Genomic DNA, 11612 nt, shown 5'->3' on the forward strand with positions numbered 1-11612 from the left:
CCTCCTTAAAAACGCGGCCAACATGCCCGCTCAGCTGCCAGTTGCATTGCTATCTCCCACGAAATAAGATGCACGCCACAGCCGTATCATTTTCTTCAAGTTCAGGCGTACAGCCGTATTTACCTCTAAGCCCAGAGGCCCACAGGTCATCATGACGTAAATTTTTACATATTCTTGGAATGCAAAATTATCTTCTTACAAGTCGACTTATACCTAAATTTACGCTCATTTATAGGTAATTCATGTTAGTATTTCATAACCATAACTTATTACAATGGAATTTCTGTAATTCTTTACGAAATCTGAGTGTATTTAACCTGTCTCATCTATCTTGGATATCAGATGGAATGGTTATTGAGCCGTGGTAAAAAATTGCTGTTTTGAAGAGCAAATGGTTCAAATGGCTCTGAGCAGTATGGGACTCAACATCTTAGGTCATAAGTCCCCTAGAACTTAGAACTACTTAAACCTAACTAACCTAAGGACATCACACACACCCATGCCCGAGGCAGGATTCGAACCTGCGACCGCAGCAGTCCCGCGGTTCCGGACTGCAGCGCCAGATTTGAAGAGCACGCCGCAGCAGGTAGTATGAAGCAGTCGCCCTCCGTTTCTGGCGGTGGCGCCGCTATGGCAATCACAGCTTTGGTGCCCCCCTCTGGTGGGAAAGGGGAAAGGTTGCTGTTCACGTGCATTTAAGGGGCACGATGATCTCGCCAGGAGTCAGTGAGTCTGGGTCAGTCTGTCGTCCCCGGCTTCCTAGTATGTCTCTCGTGCGCATTTGTGAGGCAGTTAGTGTCTATCTGTCGTCCGGAATGCTAGTATCTCTTTCGTTCGGATCAACCTTTAAAGCCGACAAAATGAGAGGCTTTCCACTCCGCCAGTAAGAGAACTCAGCGAGTGGTCGCCCGGTCGGGGCTTGTTCCTGCATCTGAGTTTGCGCGTTAGGCCGCCAGTCTCCTCGAGTTTGCTCACGCAATGGTCATTGGTGATTGGATCGATCGGTTGGTCGGTCGCGCACTGAGACACAAGATGAATTGTCCGTCTTGAGCGTCGGCGCATGTGAGGTCGCTACGTGAGTCCAGTGGGCCGCGCCATATAACGAGGGGTAGTGGCTTCACGGTCGACACGAGAGCAACAGGAGTATACCCACGACATCAGTCTGGCCGGTACGAGCTGCGACGCCGTGAGACGGGAGATCGGCGCGCCTTCCCGCGTTCGTTGAAGTGGCTGGCAGCGGACGGGTCGGGAGAGCGGTTTGCGGGTGCTGCGCCAGGTCTTCTGGAGAAATCGCAGTTTATTAGAAGTTAAGTGATTGGAGATATGTTGTGTCAAACGAATTTATTCCTTGGAGTGTAATGGCCCATTACCTGAAATATGTTTTGATCTTGCCTATCATCTTGAGAGGCGGTATCTGTGTACCGTAGAGCATCTTAACTTGTTTGACCAAACTTGTAGAATTTTATATAAGATTGCATTTCATGTGCTTTTATTTAAATGATCATTTTAGTATATAAAGTAGCCACTCTTTCACCGTAAGGCGTTTCTTAGAAGTTAAAATCAAGTTGAACCTTCGGTGGCAAAGTTAATATTTTAATTTTTAGTGTTTTGTACTATTTCCATCCCTCCTACAGGGGTGCATAGTTTGTGTAAATTGTTAAAACTTTTAGTTTAAAGTAATCTGGTGTGTTGCAGATTTGCACGAGTGTAGTCTTTCAGAGGCTGTTGTGAGCGGTCGTAACTACGGCCGTGTCAGAAGGGAGCGGCAAGGTTCTCAGCCCGAAAGCACATACAGTAAAAACTTTGTTTCTTTCTGCCTCTGAATAAATTGTAACTTGATGTTTAGAGGGTGCTTTCTGACTAATTTTAAATCTGTTTCTGTTTAAAAAAAGCTTTAGGCACTACTAAATAAATTATCATTTGTTAAAAAGGAATTGGCTTATGAATGCATCAGTTACTCCCTGGCAACTACTTCTATTCTTACATAGTGTGACTAAATGTGTTAATGTTCTTCATGAATCGCTAGCAAATAAAATAAATTCTTACGAATATTCTTTGAAAACAAATCACGGTTCAAGAATGAAATTTTCACTCTACATCGAAGTGTGCGCTGATATGAAACTTCCTGGCAGATTAAAACTGTGTGCCGGACCGAGACTCGAACTCTGGACCTTTGCCTTTCACGGGCAAGTGCTCTACCGACTGAGCTACACAAGCACGACTCACGCCCCGTCCTCACAGCTTTAATTCCGCCAGTACCTTGTCTCCTACCTTCCAAACTTCACAGAAGCTCTCCTGCGAACCTTGCAGAACTAGCACTCCTGGAGGAAAGGATATTGCGGAGACATGGCTTAGCCACAGCCTGGGGGATGTTTCTAGAATGAAATTTTCACTCTACAGCGGAGTGTGCGCTGATATGAAACTTCCTGGCAGATTAAAACTGTCTGCCGGACCAAGACTCGAACTCGGGACCTTTGCCTTTCGCGGGCAAGTGCTCTACCGACTGAGCTACCCGAGCACGACTCACGCCCCGTCCTCACAGCTTTAATTCCGCCAGTACCTCGTCTCATACCTTCGAAACTTCACAGAAGCTCTCCCGCGAAAGGCAAAGGTCCCGAGTTCGAGTCTCGGTCCGGCACACAGTTTTAAATCACGGTTCAGTTATGATGTGGCTAGTTATCCTGAAAATCTTAATGATTCTGAGGAAATGTTACCTGCTCTACATTTCTCTATGCCAAGTAATAATTTACGACGATTTTGAATCTGCTGGTCGTAATCGTGTGCTACTAGATACTATTTTTTAAGTGACTTGTATATCCCAACCGTTTAGATTCATTAACTCTCAAACATTGGTTGAACAGAGACGAAGTGTTTTGCAGAAAATGACATTTAGAGTGGTCTTCTGATGTAAGGAAATATTATTATTATTACGCATCAGATTGAGAAGGGGAAGCAATCTGTACTAGCGTGGCTCCATTTCCCTTTTAGAAAGTGCCACGTACGATTGTGGAACAGCTAGACTTTGTACGAGCAATGTGCTATTTGAAAAGTGAAGTTTGCAAAGAAATTCCCGGACGTCATTCGCACTGTAAATGTACCTATTGGCTAGTTTAAAACTGAGTTTGAAGAATATTACAAGGGGGGAATATAAATAGCATGTTAACGTCAGCCTCGACTGCTCTGTTCACTTCAATATTCAACTAATCACAGAGACAAATAAATCTTTTTAAAACATGGCGTGTCTTTATTACAATTTTTTTCCACTATCCTGTTTCCTGACCCTGGGGCATAGCTGTGAGATAGTGGCAGGGAGAAACTGTCATAGCGGTGTACTGCACCAGAAGCTGTTTTACGAACTCACAAACTCGGCCTCCACAGCAGTAGCGTCAATGCCTTTACAAAACTGGCTACGAGGATTCACAAAACATTCGTGTAATAATCTTCTATAGCAATGGGTACATAAACGGAAACAAAACAAAATAACGACAGTAATCGGATATCGAAAATAGGGCGCAAAAGTGAGACGCAGCTACTGTAGCCATTTCGGCTTAGATTAGAAACCCCTAAAGGACATCTGAAGCACGTCGAAAACCATTCTCAGAACAGGTTGAGTATCATTGAATAAGCTGCGACACGTGCTCTTTTCCTTTGATCCCTTTTCCACTCGGCAAAGTTTTTGGGAAATCGAGTTATGGCACTTGCCGTGTTCTCTTGAGTTCCCTTACTCTTCATTGAGAAATATAAAGGGTAAGGGGAGCACGAAAAGGCGAAAGAAGTAACCAGTACAATTTTTCTGCTTGGAAAAGCAAACACATTCACAGCGGCCATTAAACTTCCAGCCGTATGACAGCGACAGGTAACAAATGTCAAACTGGCATGAACAGTATCACATACTTGGGAGTAAAAATCATTAGAATAAGAGCACAATCACACAAAGCAAGTGGGAGTAACGCTATTAAGATTCTGTGTACGCTGTTCAGACAGAACATAATTATCACCTACATGATCTACTCTACGTCTGCATCGATACTCCGCAAGACACCATACGGTGCCTGGCTATGGGTGACCTCTACCATTACTAGTCGTTTCCCGTATTCTTCCACCGACAAAGAGAACGAGAAGGAAACATCTGTCTATAAGCCTTTATACTAGTATGAGCCCTAATTTCTCGTATCTTATGGTCGTGGGGCTTACGCGCAATGTATGTTCGCGGCAGTAGCACAGTCTGGCAATCATCTTCAGACGCCGCTTCTCTAAATTTTGCCAGTAGTATATCTCGAAAAGAACGTCGCCTTCCCTCCAGGGATTCTCATTTGGGTTCCCGAAGCATCTTCGTTAAGACTTATTTGTTGTTCGAGCCAAGTACCAAATCTAGCAGCCTTTGAAATGCTTCGAATTCGTCTTCCTAAACACTTGAGCAGTACTCAATAATAGGTCGCACCAGCCTCCTATATGGAGTCTCCATTACAGGTGAAATACTCTTTCCTAAAGTTCTCCCAACAAACCGAAGTCGACTATTCGTCTTCCCTACCAAAGTTCACACATGTTTATTCCACCTCATATCGCTTTGCAACGTTACGCTCAGATAATTAAACGAGTTGACTTTGTCAAGCAAGACACTAGTAATACTACATCCTACTCGCCCGCACCAACCTACATTTTCTATATTTTGGGTGAGCCGTGGTAAAAATTGCTGTTTTGAAGAGCACGCCGCAGTGCGTAGTGTGAAGCAGTCTCCCTCCGTTTCTGGCGGTGACGCCGCTGTGGCAGTCGCAGCTTTGGTGTTTCCCTCTGCCTGTTCACATGCATTTAAGGGGCGCTATGATCTCGCCAGTTGGTCAGTCTGGGTGAGTCTCTCGTCCCCAAGTTGCTAGTATGTATCTCGTCCGCATTTGTTAGGCAGTTAGTGTCTGCCTGTCGTAAAATTGAACTGGGATTCCTTCCAGACAGCGTGATTTATTTGCTTTGAAGTCTTTCAGTTGTTTCTTCACGCCATGGAAGCTTATTACTTCGTCGTTCATAAGGGAGTCGGTCCGATGGTCATATGACGATATGTTTGTACGATTCCCCATTGTGAACGATTTCTTGAACGTGAACTTCGGCTTTCGTTTTGCTACCTTCAACTGCCTCAGCAGATTGGTCAATGACGGACTGAATGGAAGCTTTATACCCGCTTAACGATTTCCATAAGACCAGAATTATCTTGGGATTTCCGGCAGATCTTTTCTTACAGTATGGTGGTGGTAGTTGTTTTATGCATCGTGTATAGATCCTTTCACAGACACACGAATCTCTACATCTCTACTTACGCTCGCTTGTCGTCATTTGTGTGTACCCTTTTAAACCGATATTGCAACAGCCTCTAAGTTCTCAGCATCCCCCGAAGTTCGTCCTTCCCATCCTTTATCCACTTACTCTCCAGACCACGATTTACAATCTGCTTAAACTTTGCCCATAATTCCTCTACATCCATCTTACTCGAAATAAGTGATGCCAGTTCACTGTCTAAGTGGGATGCTAATAATTGCTTATCTGCTCTATCTAGCAGAAACACTCTCCTAGCTTACTCTCCAGACCACGATTTACAATCTGCTTAAACTTTGCCCATAATTCCTCTACATCCATCTTACTCGAAATAAGTGATGCCAGTTCACTGTCTAAGTGAGATGCTAATAATTGCTTATCTGCTCTATCTAGCAGAAACACTCTCCTAGCTTTCTTGACTGATTTATTAAATTTGGTGGTAATCATAGTTGATATAATGACATCATTTCTGTACCTACAATATTGATAAGGTCCGGTCTATTTGTAGCTACGAGATCTAAGATCCTTCTGTTGCGTATGGGCTGCCGATCTAGTTATTATTGACAATGTTCATAACACATTGAAAACTATATCACATGACTGTCTGTCTATACCCCCCGCAATGAATCCATAGACGTCTCTGTATATACTGTAAGACGTATGCTTTGCCGGCGATGGGCGAGGCATGACAGAATCTCTGACCAGAGAGTAGCTTATCGTTAGTTGTTGCTTGTCGCTAGTCTGCGCTTGACTGCGCGAGTCGACAGTAGTAGTAGTCTGCGTGAGTCGGCGGGAGTCAACATGCGTCGGCTGTGTGCTCTGCTCGCGACTCTGGTCAGGACTCTGGAGGATGAGTATTGTTGTAGAAGGTAAAGAAGCAGCCTTGCGCATATTTAATAATGTATGTTAATTGTAATTTAATTTGTTCAAAAAATGCCCCAATAATAATTTTTATAATATAAAGTAACTCTTTTAAAGAAAAGCATTGATTTCAATTTAAAGAATTTTTCCAATGCATTATCATTGCTTCCAACAATAAAAAAAAAATATACACCAGCATTGCACGAAGCTGTGTCGAAAAATGACTAATGAAGAGCAGATATAATTGCAGTTTTATTGAGGTAAGAATTTTTGCTTTTTTTATTCAGAATACAGGGCCGAAGGGCAGCGCTGCTGTCCTCATAAAATTCATCAAGTTACAAAACTTTTTTATTATTTTGGTGTTTATGAATTTTTCTGTTTCGAACTTGACATTAAATGAGAATAGAATTTTTGTGGTAACATTAAATGTGAATGCATTTCTGCACACAGACTATAAATGGGAGCCAATTGTGTTCAGAGGTTACAATATTAGAAAAATTCATTTAATTATTATTCTTTGGGCAGGCTACACTTGGCTCATTTTCATTTCCATTTGACAATATTTTGTGGGGAGTTTACGCGTGGCTCCATTTCCATTTAAATATTTCTGTGGGGAGGTTACACTTGGCGACATCCGGCCAGGATCGTATTTCTTTGTGAATCTTCTGAGAAGTAGTCATATATCTGCTCTTATTTACTTAAATGTAGTTTGCATCTGGCGCAACGCATTTACTAATTTGTCACTCTTTCTTTCACAGATCATCGGCAATTTGTTGCTCTTTGTTGTATTTGTGTTTGTTGCATTTTGTATTGTCTTTGTTTCATTTGTGAATAATTTTGATTTGTGAAAAATGCCGCGAAAAACTGTTAACACTACATCGCGATGTGCAATGAGTGAAATAGCCGACTCGAATAATTTGACCGATAGTACTTGCGAGACTCAGTGTCTTAATGAGAAACCTCTATTTACAGACAATCAGTGTGTGCGGATTATTAATAATGATTTTAATCCTAATGATCAGCAAACAAATTCAATTGTGTCGTCTGTTAATTTAACAACAATTGATGACGCGGGACGTTCTGTTTCAATGAACGCTGCCCAGTTTGACACACCCGGTTTGCAAAATTTATGTAATGAACAGACAAATTTTTGTAACGAAAATGAACAGAGTACTCAAACTACGTCAGATTTGTTTGATTCCGGTGTAGCGACCAACAGTGCACATTCAATTGACAAACTTTTTCAAGAATTACCGAATGACCAAATGGTTATAGAAAACGTGACAAAGGTAGATACACCAGCATACAGGATTGAAAATAGAGTCGCTAATTTTGGCTTGGATCAAATTATGGCAGTATTACTACAACTCGATAAAAAATACGACAATCAGAACAAACAACATAGTGAAAATTTCAAACAAATTAATGAAAGTCTTAAACAATCGAAAAAAGAACAAGACGACAACTTCAAACAACTTAGTGAACAGAACAAACAACTTAATGAAAATTTCAAACAACTTAGTGAACAGAACAAACAACTTAATGAAAAATTAGACACCAATTCCAGACAGCTTAGTGAACAGATTACAGCCGTTGCCGCGCAATGTCATGATACTAAAGAACAATTACGTGACGAAATTGAGGCTTGTGCTAGGAAAAGTAGTGAAGAAATTAGATCTGTTGCTCAAGAATTAAGGGATATGCAAACAGCTACAACAGAATCACTTAGAGACGAAATTAGTGCAGTCGGTAAACAATGCTCTGAAAAAGCAACACAGTTACGCGATGAGTTTAAATTAATGACGGCAGAATTTTCGCGCACACTGGATGCAAAAGTAGACGCGAAATTCGACCAACAGAACAGTCAAATTGACGAACGTTTTAATCACCACCTACAAACCAGTGAAACGCGTTTCCGTAAATTTATACAGGAACAAAATAAAGTAAAGCGACAAGTCATGGAAACAATTATCGCACAGAGACAGGAAGATAAACGTAAATTGTTTACGAAAGCAAAAACATACGTAGACAACAATATTGCTACAGTATCGGACGAAATTAATACCAACAAACAGTTGAACACCGAATTGCGTGGTGAAATTTCCGATCTGAAATCAAAAATAGATACACACACAGTAGAGTTTCAAACAGTGACCGACAGACTCGAACAATTAGAACTAACACAGGATTCCGATGTCATCAAAGCTGACGTTAAAAAATTGAACGAAACCACACGTAAAATACAAAAACAAATTAATGCTTCTGACACTAAAAACGACGATCAGGTAAAAATACTGACTGAAAAATATAATGAATTGGCCAGTCGTATTGATGTTATTGAAAGTAATAATGACAGCAAATCAGACGATACTTCACCGATTTCGTTTAATCAAACACCTGAATTCCAAAATCTACAGCAGACGATCAGTGAGATAGATTCGTCTAATAATACATTACGTAGAAAATTGTCAACTTTACAGCAAGAAGTGACAGAGATGAAAAATGTTTCTGTCACTAACACGTCACAGCACACGGCATATTCCGAACATTCGTCAGACTCACACAGCCAGTATAATTTAGGTAATTTACAGAGCGTGCGTGACCTAGATTTCGAACAGTCACAGACAAATAGATTCTCATACAATCGTGAACCTGTTCAGACGTACAGAGACGATAATTTTGATTACAAATATTTTCTATCAGTGAAAAAATTTAAAGTATTTAAAAATGACAGAACACAGATCCACCCCCTGGATTGGATACAACAATTTAGCTTTGATTTTCCACCGACTTGGCCTGTAACGCACAAACTTGAATTTACTTGCAGTTTTCTGGAAGGCGAACCGGAAACTCGTATGAGACCGATCGCGAGACAATGCTACTCGGTAGAAGAATTTCAGAATGCTTTTCTGTCAGCGTATTAATCGAAGACGACACAGCGCGGAATCAAGGGTCAATTAATTAGTTTGCCAAATTATGAGAACTCAAATTTTTCCACTGTCACGCAATTTTTTGAACACATGGTCCAACAAAACCAGTACTTAAGTGAACCATATAGTGAATCTGCACTTATTCAATTATGTATTTCTAAATTACCACGATCATTAAGAGTGTCACTTTTAACGGGTCAGCAAAAAGAAAATATTTCGGCATTCAGAGATCTGTTACAGCTTTTGGAAGTGCAGCAATCGGATTATTCCTTTATAAATAAAAATTTTTCATATAATAACCAAGGACAACAAACATACAGCAATTATGATCAGCCACGCAATTTCAATAGCAAAGGTAATAGACGCTTCAGGAACGACAACCACCAGAACTTTGATAACAGACAAAATATTAATTATCAGTATCGTCAAAATTATCAGCAACAGGAACCACATTTTGGTAACAATAGAGGTTTTTCTCCACAACAGCAACAAAACCAACCGTTTAGCATACCTAACCAACAATGTAATGCACAAGGTCAACCAAGCTTTAATGTTTCGCCGCGTACGCGTATAGCGTCTGCCCCAACAAATAGTAACGCACAGCAACAAGGGAATCAGTACGTACAGAAAACACACTATTTCAATTCCTATCGCACTGCACCGTATAGAAATGACAATCATGACAGACGTAAAAATAATGAGCACAATTTTCAGCGTACATTTAATAACAGTCGATCTTATCAGCAGCAAGAACATCAGCAACAACGTATTAACATGAATGAACCAGACAGTAGATATCATCCCGAACGTAATACGTCAGGAAGAAATAACAGAACAGTTCAAATAGTCGAAATGCCACAGCATACTCCTGAAAATAATAACACGTCAGATAGAATTTGACTACATACAGTACAGGTTGCATCTTCCAGCAACGTAAGCAATACTTCAGATACACAGAATCTTGTTCCCGAGAATGTTATTTGAAACATGCTTTGTTGAATGCACCACTTTTATCGCACCCAGATCTTACCAGAAATTTTTCCATTGCCACCGACAGTTCTAACTCCGCTTTAGGCGTCCATATTTTTCAGGAAATTGAAGAAGATGGTTGTACAGTAATTAAAAACATCGCTTTTGCTAGTCGCATTCTGTCACCTGCTGAACGAAATTATTTTGTTACAGAACTCGAAACATTATGTGTTGTATGGGCTTTTACCAGATTTAGGCATTTTCTTTATGGAAGACATACCACCGTTTACACAGATCATAGACCGAAACAATTTTTACTTTCAGCTAAATTTACACACGACAGATTAAGTAGATGGAAACTTTATTTGCAGGAATTTAATTTTACAATTGTTCACATTCCCGGCACACAAAATATTGTAGCAGACGCACGATCCCGTTCTCTTAACAACAATCAGCAAGACATCGCAACCAACTTCTGCAAAGCAAATTTCAGCGCCATGTACATTGAACAAGTTGCATTTGAAAATTTCATTTCGTCGTCATTACAAGACATAGCACAAGAGCAGAGTAAATACAACTTGTGGAAAGAAATTAAACACCTTTGGCAAGATAGGAATAATGCTACCATTAGAAACCATTACACTGTACGCAATGATATTCTATGATAATTAAATGGACACCCCAGCTGCAAACAGGCGTTGATGTACTTCATTGGGGACATTTTAAAAATGTGTGTCCCGACCAGGACTCGAATGAAGTACATCAACGCCTGTTTGCAGCTAGGGTGTACATTTAATTATCATTTCATTTCTAGCAAGCTGCATGGTCATCCACGGTAACTGTTCTTTCGGGAACAGATACTACCGTCATATATAGTTAAAATATGGCTTCCCGGCCATTGACCTTCTTGTGCGAACGCACACGCTATGCCCGAACTCGTACGGGACTTGGTAGATTAATCTGCCACGAGTAATGAGCATCATGGGCAAACATCTATTAGGCGCACTGCGAACGTAGTGGTGTTGACATGTTGGGAATGTGGATCTCACGGGGAGCGTGCACCGGATAAGTCCCTGCAGACGCACTATCCTCTGTGCCCGCGGTGGCTCAGATGGATAGAGCGTCTGCCATGTAAGCAGGAGATCCCGGGTTCGAGTCCCGGTCGGGGCACACATTTTCAACATGTCCCCAATGAAGTGTATCAACGCCTACTTGCAGCTAGGGTGTTCATTTAATTATCATTTCATTTCTAGCAAAGCTGCATGGTCATCCACGGTAACTGTTCTTTCGGGAACAGATACTACCGTCATATTATGTTTCGTCGCTCTCATCCTGACAGCAACGATTGGTTATTATGCATTCCTGACGAACTTGTTAACAAATTAATCTGGTATACTCATTTAAGTTACGCACATTACGGAGCCAGAAAATGTTATCTTATACTGAGACAGAACTGTTATTTTACCAACATGGAGAGACGTATACGACGAGTTTTAGCGTCATGTAAAATCTGCCAGAAAGCTAAATCAGACACGACTTCACATGTTC

The 11612-nt window shown here is 41.1% G+C and overlaps 1 non-coding gene across 1 annotated transcript; it reads left to right on the forward strand.

The window, feature by feature from the left end:
* Positions 1-11159: 11159 nt before the first annotated feature.
* On the forward strand, positions 11160-11234 carry Trnat-ugu (transfer RNA threonine (anticodon UGU)). The gene has a single exon. It is a non-coding gene; the product is annotated as a tRNA-Thr (tRNA).
* Positions 11235-11612: the final 378 nt, after the last annotated feature.

The sequence above is a fragment of the Schistocerca nitens genome, chromosome 7 (assembly GCF_023898315.1).
Source record: "Schistocerca nitens isolate TAMUIC-IGC-003100 chromosome 7, iqSchNite1.1, whole genome shotgun sequence".
Classification (NCBI taxonomy): domain Eukaryota; kingdom Metazoa; phylum Arthropoda; class Insecta; order Orthoptera; family Acrididae; genus Schistocerca; species Schistocerca nitens.